General features: G+C 44.0%; 1 protein-coding gene across 1 annotated transcript in view; it reads right to left on the bottom strand.

Annotated features, from left to right (window-relative positions):
* Miga1 (mitoguardin 1) overlaps positions 1-228 on the bottom strand; it is a 69,847-nt gene extending 69,619 nt beyond the window's left edge. Inside the window, exon 1 of the mRNA XM_033758065.1 lies at positions 106-228. The gene's annotated coding sequence lies outside the window, so the exon portion shown is untranslated. The remainder of the gene's footprint in view (positions 1-105) is intronic.
* Positions 229-10,612: the final 10,384 nt, after the last annotated feature.

The raw sequence follows: 10,612 nt of genomic DNA, 5'->3' as shown, positions 1-10,612 counted from the left end.
CGGACCGCGAGGACTAGCACTGCAGCCTGTTCACTGCCCTCCTCGCCCCGCGGCCTCCGCCCTGACCCCGACAGACTGCCACGGCGCGCCCTTTCTTCCCAGTACCTGTCGGCCCAGGCAAGGTGCGGCCCGCCCATGCGTGTCTTCCCTGCCGCAGCCTGGAGCCGAGCGGCAGAGGCTGGCTGCGGGAGGAGGAGTCCTTCCGGGGTCAGGTGCGGGAAGGTGAAGGGAAGGCCGAGAGGCCTCTTACCCTTTCTGCGTGAGGGGCTGCGTGGGAAGCACCTTCCGCCATTTTTGTTCAGGGTACAGAGGCTCAGGCTTTGCCTGGTGAATGTCAGAACGAAAAGAATTGTATCTTTTTTGCAAACCTGACCAGCACTAGCAACAAAGCAGGGAACTTTCCGGCAGTCGTGGACCGTTATACGAATCTATTGAAAAGTATGGAATTTTTCCCCAGAAAAATGCACAGAGATTTCCATACATTAACGCGCGCGTGCACACACACACACACACACACACACACACACACGTACAGTTTCAGACCCCAGAACCAATCATGGATTAAGAACTTCTGGGCTGGTAATGTAGCTCAGTGATAAAGCGTGTGGTTACTAACCATGAAGCACTGGGTTCTACCCCCAAGAAAAAAACAAAATAACAAGAACAACAAAAATTTTACCATAGACCCTCAGCACACTCAAAAGAATGAAGTTGAAAAAAAAAATGAAGTTAAAAGGCTTGTACACACCCACACAAATGGTGCATTTATTATCCATTTCCTCTTTAGTTGTAGTGACAGTGGTCAATTATGAGGTGTTAGGCAGGTAGTTACTGCACTCAGGTTCTGTCTAATGCACAGTAAACAAATGGGAGTGAAAGAAAAGAAAACAAAACCAAACCAAGCTCCTGCTTGTATGTGCAGTCTTGAACCAAAGTACTCCATTGGAACCACACATTTAAGAATCACAGTGGGTAAGCATACTTAGGTGAAAAGTCAAAATAATTTTGTAAGGATAACTACTACAAGAGAGCAAATGTTACTGTTCCCATAAAAGGAACAAGAATGATCAATTATTTTCAAAATTCCCATTTGGAATAATGGAAAATATGCAAAATGGCGATACCCATGTGATATTACTAGGGGAATAACAACAAAATATGCACAGAATGAGTTCTTCATGAAAATATTTTGAAAAGGAACTCAAGACTTGAAGAACCTGGAATTTATAAAGCCATCTTTATTTCTCCAATCTCCTCTTTGCTGCTTCCTCCCTAGTTGTGTCTTTATTCTCTCATCATCCAGCCAAAGTAAGTGATTTTGCAGGAACATTCTACAAGTTAGAACTTACCCAACCAAGATCTCTAGAAGTAAGAGGATGGTTCCATATGCTAATTTAGAACACCTATTTAGAGTACGGTGACCCATACACGTATCTAAATAATGCAGGACTAGGCATGGTGGCTCATGCCTGTTTCCCCATCACTCCAGAGGCAGAGGCAGTAGGGTCACCATGAGTTCGAGGCCAACGTGGGCTACTTAGTGAGTTCAAGGCCAGCCTGAACTACATAGCTACACCCTGTCTCAAAAAAAAATACAGATTCAATTCCACAAAAATGTTAAACATAGCTTGGCATAATCTCAGCTACTGTGAAGGCAGACACAGAAGGATTACAAGTTCAAGGCCAACCTGTGCAACTTAGCAAATTCTATCTAAAAAAAAAAATAATAAAAAGGACTGGCAGCTTACTTGCATAGCACTTGCCTAGTATGCATAAGGTCCTATGTTCAGTACCAAAAAAAAAAAATTACACAGAGTGACCATATAGCCGAAAAAATCCCACTCGTACATGTAATCCAAGATAAATGAAAATCGACATCTATATAAAAATTTGTACATGAATATGCATAGCAGCATTATTTAATAGCCAAAAAGTAAAAATAACCAAAATGTCCATCAGTTGACCATAAAAAGGAAGCATGTACTGAAAAATGCTATAATATGGGCATATCTTGAAAACATTATGCTAAATAAATTTAGTCACAAAAGACCACATACTGTCTGATTTTGTTCATGAGAAATGTCCATAAAAAGCCAATCCATACACAGGAAATAGATTCAGGCTGCCTGGGAGTGGAGGGTGGAAGGAAATGCAAGTGACTGCTAAAGGATACCGGGCTTCTTTGTGGGGTGGTAAAAAGGTTCTGAGCTTGGATTGCAGCGGTGGTTGTACAAAACTGAATATACTAACAACCATTGAGGTGTGCACTGTAAATCTGTGAATTTTATGACATGTGACTCATATCCCAATAAAGCTATTACCAAAACAAATTATTACTGCTGTTTCCTTTTTACCTTTTTTCTTTTGCCATACTGGGAACCATCTTAGAGCCTCATACATGCTAGGCAAACACTCAACATTCCCAGCCTCTGTTTTTTTAGATTAAGAAATAGAGACTTATAAAGTTTATGAAAGTGGTAAGAGCTGGAGATCTAAGGCCAGAAAATGTGCTAGACCAGAGATGGCAAAGCTTTTAGAGACAAGTGCCCAAACTGCAGGCCCAAACCCACTTAATTGTCATAAAGTGCCAACACTACCTTTAAACCTGAATACTAAGGTTTTAGAAACACAACTCTACATTAACATCTTTTGTCCTAAAACAAACATAATATGTGTGCCATAGTTTTGCCACCACTGCTGTAGAACATGCTTTCACTGTACAGCCTCAGAAGGTGTGAAAATGCTGGCCTGCTAGGTGGGTGTGATGGCCCAGGTTTGTAATTCCAGTACTTGGGAGGCTGAGACTGGAGGATCACTGGAAGTTGGAGGTCAACCTGGGCTACACAGTGAGTTCAAGGATAGCCTGAATGACATACCAGGATCCTGCCTCAAAAAACAAAAATAAATACATTAAAAAACAAACAAACAAACAAACAAAACAAAAAAAAAATATATATATATATATAGGGAGGGCTGGGGATTTAGCTCAGTGGTTCTGCCACCTGCCTTGCAAGCACAAGGTCCTGAGTTCAATCCCTGGTTCCAAAAACAAAACAAAACAAAACCCACAAAATATAAATAGGGCCAGGGATTTAGCTCAGTGACAAGCCTACCTTGCAAGCACAAGGACCTGAGTTCTATCTCTGGTACCAATAAATAAATAAAATGATAAGTAGAATAAATAAACAACAAAGGTATTTTTCTGGTAAAATCCTGCTAAATAAACGTGGGTTAAAAAAAACATAGCTGGGCTTGGTGGCACACGCATGTACTCCCAGCACTCAGGAGGCTGAGGCAGGAGGCTCCCTGTGAGTTCAAGACCAGCCTGGGCTACATAGTGAGTTCCAGGTCAGTCTCAACTACATAGTGAGACCCTGTCTCAAAAAAAAAAAAACAAAAAAACAAAAAAACAAAAAAACAACTTAACCTCAGCTGTCTTAACTTTTCCCTAAAATATGAAATATGCAGTCAGCCCTGAGTGCAGCCTTTCATCTTTGTGCTCACAGAGGATGCCAATTAGGCCTCAGGTCTCCTTTGGTCTCTGACACTTGGCTCTAGAGACCTATGTGCTATTGCTAAATTTAGTTTGGAAGCTGGGTGTGATGGCTTATGCCTGTAGTCTTAGCTACTTGAGAGGCTGGGGCAGGAGGATAGTTTCAGCCTTGGTGTTTGGGCCAGCTTGGATAGCATAGCAAGACCCACTGTCTCAGAATAAAGTAAATAAATAAATGTAGTTTGAGAAAAGTTGCACCTGCTGTCTACATATTTGAATGATAGAGATTTTTTTTTAACCAGGCATCATGAATTAGCAAATTATAGAGATTTTTTCTTTTTTGTACCAGGGATTGAACTCAGGACCTTGTGATTGTGAGGCAGGTGTAGCACCACTGAGCTAAATCCCCAGCCCAAATAATAGAGAATTTCAAAAGTACGAGAAGGCAATTACTGTCTCTCTGAGTTAGAAAATATATCTTAGCTTCTTTCAAATTTTTCTACTCGTCTTTTTCAACCATGTTATCAGTTTGTTCATTTTTTACATTGTGTCGTGTACTGAGCTAAATGAAGGAAATACTAGGCTGAGTTAAAAAAAAAAATCTCTGCCCATAGGTTGGTACAGGAAACAGAAAAGTACAAAATAATGACATTACAAGGTATTGCATAATCACAATAATAGCATCCCTGGAGAGCATGCAGGACACAGTACGACTGGTAGGAAACTGGATGCACCTTGAGACCGTAATGTTAAGGGAAGTAAACGAGACACACAGGCTTACGTATTGCATGTTTTCTCTCACACGAGAAACCCCCAATGTAAATAAAGAGCAAAATAAAAGCTAGATAAAGGAAATAAGGAGATAGATCTTTCGCAAAAGAGAAGGGGACCAAGCCATGGAGAGAGGGGAAGGGAAGGGGAAGAAATGAGCATTAAGATGTGTTGTGTACATGGACCGACTCCCCATGGGAAATCTGATCATCAGGCACTACAGACATGGACCACTAAAAACACGAAAATCGGGGAGGAAAAAAAAAGAGAACACAATACAAAGAAAAGCCCGCACAGCCTGGAAGAGCCCCCCCAAAAAAAAGGCTTCCTCTTATATCCCTTAAAGGAAGAGTATAATTCCTTTCCAAGAAAAAGGGCAATCCCGGAGAGGCTTCCAAAGAGACTAGGGCAGAGAGGCAGAGAGAGACAAGGCAAAAGGCAAAATGGCGTTTCTGGAAAAAGAGACAAGATTTGGTTGAGGAAAGGGTGTTTGATTGAGTATAAGAAAAAAAGAATAAATCTGGATGAAACTAAGGCTATTAAGAGACCCAGATAGAGCAAGCAAGGTGCCTAGAGCACGTGATTCGAAGAAATTCTCTGTCATTCCCGAAGTGTGGGGGGCCTTAGACATTTGAGGCAATTCCCTTGCCTCATCCTAGACCTTTTCTGAGAAAAACAAAACAAACAAAAACAGTTGGAAGAGGAGTTATCTGGTTGGATTTGTGTTTTAGAAAGAATTATGTTTGGAAAAATGGCACGGAACTGGAGGAGACTGAGACCAGTCAGAGACATGTTAAAGAAAGATCAAAATCGCCCAGGTTGGATAGAATGAAGAGGATCTGGGCATAGGAGCCTTGAAGCTCCACCCCTCCCATGGTCTTTGGAAGTCTATCAGCTCTGTCTTCTGGAGGGCTCTCTTTGCACCTCCCCTGCTTGGCCCTTTCCCTTCCCTTGTCTGGGTTCTACGACAGTCTGCCTCTAGTCCTGCCATCCAAGTAACCAATATATAGATCTCAGCACATGGGTTCCTTTCTCAAAGCTCTTTGTGGATCTCCGAAGGAAAAGTGCTTAGCAGGTAAGGTCTCAAGTTTTGCTTTCCCCCATCCCTTGCTCTCTAGTCCAGCAATATGGTCTCATAGGTTCGCAATAGCAGCATGTTCTCCCTGGCTGATGGGTCTTTGCCTGTGTTGTTCTTTCTGTCTTAAGTGTTCTTCCTTTGGCCCATCAGGAATTTTCTTACTCAGCCTTGAAGCCAGTACTGGCTATCTAAGCTATCAAATATCTATGCTGATGGAAGCATTTAACTTCTTAACTCTCAGTGGAGCTGTCCAGGTCTTCCATGTCTCTGTCTCCATGCTCTAACATTCTTGGGCAAGCTTTCAACCCACGTGAAGACAATAAAGCCAATCTCTGGGATTTTTTTTAAAAACTAAGAATACTGCTTTTTTGAAAATAAACCTTCAAGATGGCAAAATACAAAAATGAGTGGTGAAGAGATCGTGAGGGATTCCTACCAATTTTTGAGTCCCTGATGGTCCTATTCCTTCCTTGGATTCCATGAGTCAAAACAATCTTTTTTCCCCCAAAGGTGGAGCATCCTGACTGCTACGCTCTACAACGTTGTCTGTTGATCTCAGTTACATTTTCCAAACAGTCTGGTCTAATAAGAAGAAAACAGTTTGAGAAGCACCAACCTAAGCAAAAACGATTTGCCCCCTAGGGGAACATTTCATAATGTCTGGAGACATTTCTGTTTGTCATTCCTGGGGATGCACGCAGTGAGTAGACACCAATGATTCTGCTAAACATCCCCAGGAACCTAAAATATACTGCAATGCTGGTCCACATCAAATAGTTTTTCAGTTCAAAATGTCAATAGTGTCATTTTTGAGAAAATCTGAGCTACAACTACCCACACCATTATTATAACAGTGAACAGATGGTAAGAGATTTTTGGCTGGGGCCTTAATGTCAGTGGCCAATGCTTCCATACCCAAATTAAGCTACCACCATGAGGGTGAAAAAATAGGTACAATACTTCCCCTCAGGCCAAGCCCAAGAAGCTTCAAAAGGACCATTTTGGAAAAAAAAAAGTGACACGTGTCTATTACAATTTTAGAGAGATGAAACCAAGAACTGATTCTCATCTGAAAAGTCCCAAGAGACCAAAGCTGCCCCTGAGAAGGAAATGCACACAGGGCTGATTGGGAACAGTCCATACTTCACAGGTGTAGTCAACATATGTGTGATCTTAGGGGACCAAGGGAGACCCCCCCTTTCCGCTGCCTGCCTTGAAGGTGTAAGGTCCCCAGTTCAATCCCAGGTATTAAAAAAAAAAAGGAAGCCCCCACTGTGATTCAGCCTGCCTGGGTGGCCTCAGAGAGGCTTTGGGCTGGGGGCAGAGCTCAGAGGTGGAGGGTGGGGTGAGGTGGGGCCCCTAAGGGGAGTCCTGTCCAGCAAGACTGCTGGCAAGAAAGAGATTGTCACTGGATGCAGGGTCCCGAGGGGATCCTGTCCAGGTTCTCCCTGAACAAAGAATTGGACAAGTCACACAGGAAAGGTAGTGAAGGTGCACATTTACTGAAGATGGAAGAGAGGTACACTCTACCGGCTGAGAGCAGGTGGGTGAACCAACTCTCAGCGCCCTGAATGGCTCTTCAGTATCCCCAGTTTGGAGTGGCTTCACCCTCATACACATAGGGTGCTGGGAGAGTTGTCCTACCAAAAACCTCCTGAGTGTTGTGCCAGACTTAAGGTCTTGCTTAGCTTCAAACGGGAGATCCCTGAACGTTTGAAAACAACACTAGTCTGATGGTGCCTGCAACAGTGGCAGATTCAAAGGAGAGATTGAAAAGAATGCTTTCTGCTGGGTTCCCCTGCAGTGCTCAGAGCCAAGGAGTCATTTTGGGTGTCCTCGCCCTAATCTCTCACCTCAGGATGACTGCAGCCTGTGGATGGGTCTTGGAGAAGCAGAAGACAGTGTGGTCGGAGGCGAGGGGCCAGAAGTTAGGTCGCTGAGCCAAGGGACGCCTGAGGGTGAGGGCTGCCGGTGACACCTGCAGATACGGGACAAGAGAAAGGCCGGGTTCCCACAGTGGCGACACTCGGGCTCAGTCACCGGTCTGGAATGATCCTTTCTGTTTTTGTCTTCCTCAGCCCTTGGATTAGCACAAAATGAAAAGTATCAGGAAAAAGACAACAAGGCTCAAAGGTGGGCAAAAATTTGGGGGGGATACTGGGGATCAAACTCGGTCCTTATGAGGCAGGCGGCAGAACCACTGAGCTAAATCCCAGCCCAAGAATTTTTTAATATACAAGAATGGTATTTTTGACATAGTATTGGACAATATCTTTTGGGGGGGGCGGATCTGGTATTGGGAATGGAACCTGGGGCTTTTGTGCTGAGCCGCATCCCCAGCCCTCTTCAAACATTTTAGTTTTATTTTTGGTTTTTTGACTTTTTGTTTTGTTTTGTTTTGATGAGACAGGGTCTCACTATATATTCCAGGCAGGTCTTGAATTCATTGAGTAGCCCAGGATGGCCTTGAATTTACAGTGACTGTCCTGGTTCAGCTCCCAGGTCCTGGGATTATGGATTGATGTGTGTCATTGCTATGTTGCCCAGTCTGGACTCAGATTTGTGATCCTCCTGCCTCTGCCTCTTCCTCCAAGAGCACTGGGATTACAGGCATGCACCAAAACATCTGCAGCCCAGGATTGTTTTTATGGAGAGGAGACCATTTGTTTATTACTGAAGCAGGACTGGAGAGCTTTTAAATTATGTGACGACTGGGAAAGCTAAAGCCTCTGCCTAAGATTTCAGTTCTAGTAGCAGAAAGGGATCCGCATCAACTTTCAGGACCATAAGGAGAAACCACTGCCCATCTCACCCCGCCCCTAAACTGGGCATGGCGGCACACATCTGTAATCGCAGCGCTCAGGAAGCTGAGGCAGGACGATCAAATGCAGATCAAAATGTCTCAGCATCAAAATGCATATTTTGACCAGGCCCCGTAGTGTGCACCTGTCATCCCAGCTAGAAGCTGAGGATGAGTCCTTGAGCTCAGAGATTTGGACCCAGCCCACAGAACACAGCAAGACTCAGTATCTTATTTTTCATTCAGTTTTTTAAAAGTGTTGTTTTAAAAAATTGTTTGGAGGTACTAGGAGTTTAATCTAGGGTCTTGCATGACCTAAGCACAAGCTCTACCAATGAGCCCCCCCTAAGGACCCCCTCTTTAAAAATGTGTACTTTGTGCACTGCTGTGTGTATGTGTGTGTTCATGAACGTGTGTGCAAGTGCATGTGCGCTGGGGGTTGAACTCAGGTTCAACCTGAGGTTCAAGTGCTAGGCAAGTGCTTTACCACTGAGTGACATCCCGGCCCCCTGTGCATTTAGAATTTTACTTATCATTCCTCAGTTGCAAAAATGAGAAAATACTTGTTTTGAAATGGCCAATTATCTCCCTTCAATCCTCCTTGTTTCCTTCCTTCCTTCTTATTTTTTGAGACACAGTCTTGCTATGTATTCCCAGGCAGCCGCTGAACTCAAGATGATCCTCATGCCTCCACTTCCTCCAGGATACTAAGACTACAGGCATGTGTCATCACCACGCCCAGCCATCCTTCCTCTTTCTATTTCTGCTTTACTCTTCCCTATCTTCCTTCCCTTCCCTTTATTTCTTCCTTTTTTAAAAAATTTTTTTATTACTGCAGTACCAGGGATCAAACTCAGGACCTTGTGCTTGCAAGGCAGACATGGCGCCACTGAGCTAAATTCCCTGCCCTATTTCTTCCATTTTTTTCCCTCCCTGCATTTGGAGAGCCTTCAGGGTCTGGCCTGCTGCACGACTCTGTGACACACAATTCCCATCATATTCTCTACAAACGGCCCCTCTGGAATTCCCTGCAGAACCAGTGTAGCTCAGGGGAGCCTGGACACTGTGGAATGAAGGCCTTCTCTCTGAGAGGAAGAGCTGTTGGTTCGTTACTCAATGAGGGCGTTCCGTTATAGTCCGTCAAGAGATATTGTGTGAAGAAATACAAAGGGTGAAGTGTTGAGGGGTAAGGGATAGAATGTTCAAAGCAAATGCTCAGGTGAGAAAGGGGTCTATGGGGGCCTGTGGGAGAGGACCACAGTGGGTTGGAGCACATTTGCTTGGTGAGGACTGTTCCCCTGCAGGAAGGTGACCTGTGTCTACATCCATGGGAGAGGCATCCGCCTTGGCTGCTTTGAACAGCCTCATTGTTTGTCTTCTCCAAACTGAAGAGCGTTCTTCAGTACTTTGCCATAAGACATCAAAGAACAGATGGTTTTCATTGACATGTCCTTATTTCTACGGAGGAGCTCAGTATTGTATAAATTACTCAAAACATTAGGTGCTTATTACAATAAAAAACGAGTCACATTGCTGACAGCCTGTAGCATGCGAAATGCAGGATTTTGAAATAGGCTGAGCAACAAGAGAGAAGTGGCGTTACCTGGAGTACCTCTGTCCTGTCTCCTGCACCCAGAGCGGCCATTCATTTGTGGGGCCCTACAAAAAGTGTTGCATCATTGTAGTTTCTTTCACTTTTACCATAAAAATAAACATAAGTAGATGCGTCTGTGGTTTCTCCCTGTTCCTTACCAAGTCTGAACATCTTGCACAGCCCTTGGACACAGGAACCCTGTTAAGAACAAAGAGTCAGAAGTAATAAGATTGCAACTGGCAACAACAAACTGTTACCCTATGGCCAGGGATTTAGCTCAGTGCCACCGCGTGCCCACCTTGCCAGTGCAAGGTCCTGAGTTCCATCCATGGCACACACACACACACACACAACCCCCAAACCACACCCCAAAACCCGTTAGCCTAACGGTTTTTATTCACACATTCTGAAATCAATCGCATGCATTCTAAGTTAAACAATTAGAAGGCAAGTTTCTCCCAGTGCTCTAGGCTCCAAGCAGATATTAAAGTTTCAATAAATATTTCATTTGTTCTTCTTGATTTTGCCTTAGGGAAAAATGGTAGCGAAGACTTTCTTCTTTGCATATATGGAAAAAAGAAACAATTGCTTCCAGAGAATCTAGTTCCTGAAGAGAAGGGATTACAGAGCTGAACTGAGCTAAGTCTTGCACAAAGTCGGAAATCTGAGGCCTTTCAGTAGCCAGCCTTCAAATACAACCTGAAATGCATCGAAGAAAGGACCTTATGCTGGTTAGTGTGACTAATAGCACGAGTAATAGATTGCAAACTAAAAATGCCTTAAGTCTTAAACATCTGCATTGGCAAGGCCGGGTTACAGCTGGCCACCTGCGAGCGGCCAGCTGAGCCCCGCCCCGCCTCTGGGCCCGGCTCGGAG

Source organism: Fukomys damarensis, unplaced genomic scaffold (genome assembly GCF_012274545.1).
Source record: "Fukomys damarensis isolate Sample0158 unplaced genomic scaffold, DMR_v1.0_HiC HiC_scaffold_33, whole genome shotgun sequence".
Lineage (NCBI taxonomy): Eukaryota > Metazoa > Chordata > Mammalia > Rodentia > Bathyergidae > Fukomys > Fukomys damarensis.
The sequence above is the reverse complement of the archived record's forward strand: the minus strand, read 5'-3'. Positions and strand labels throughout refer to the sequence as shown.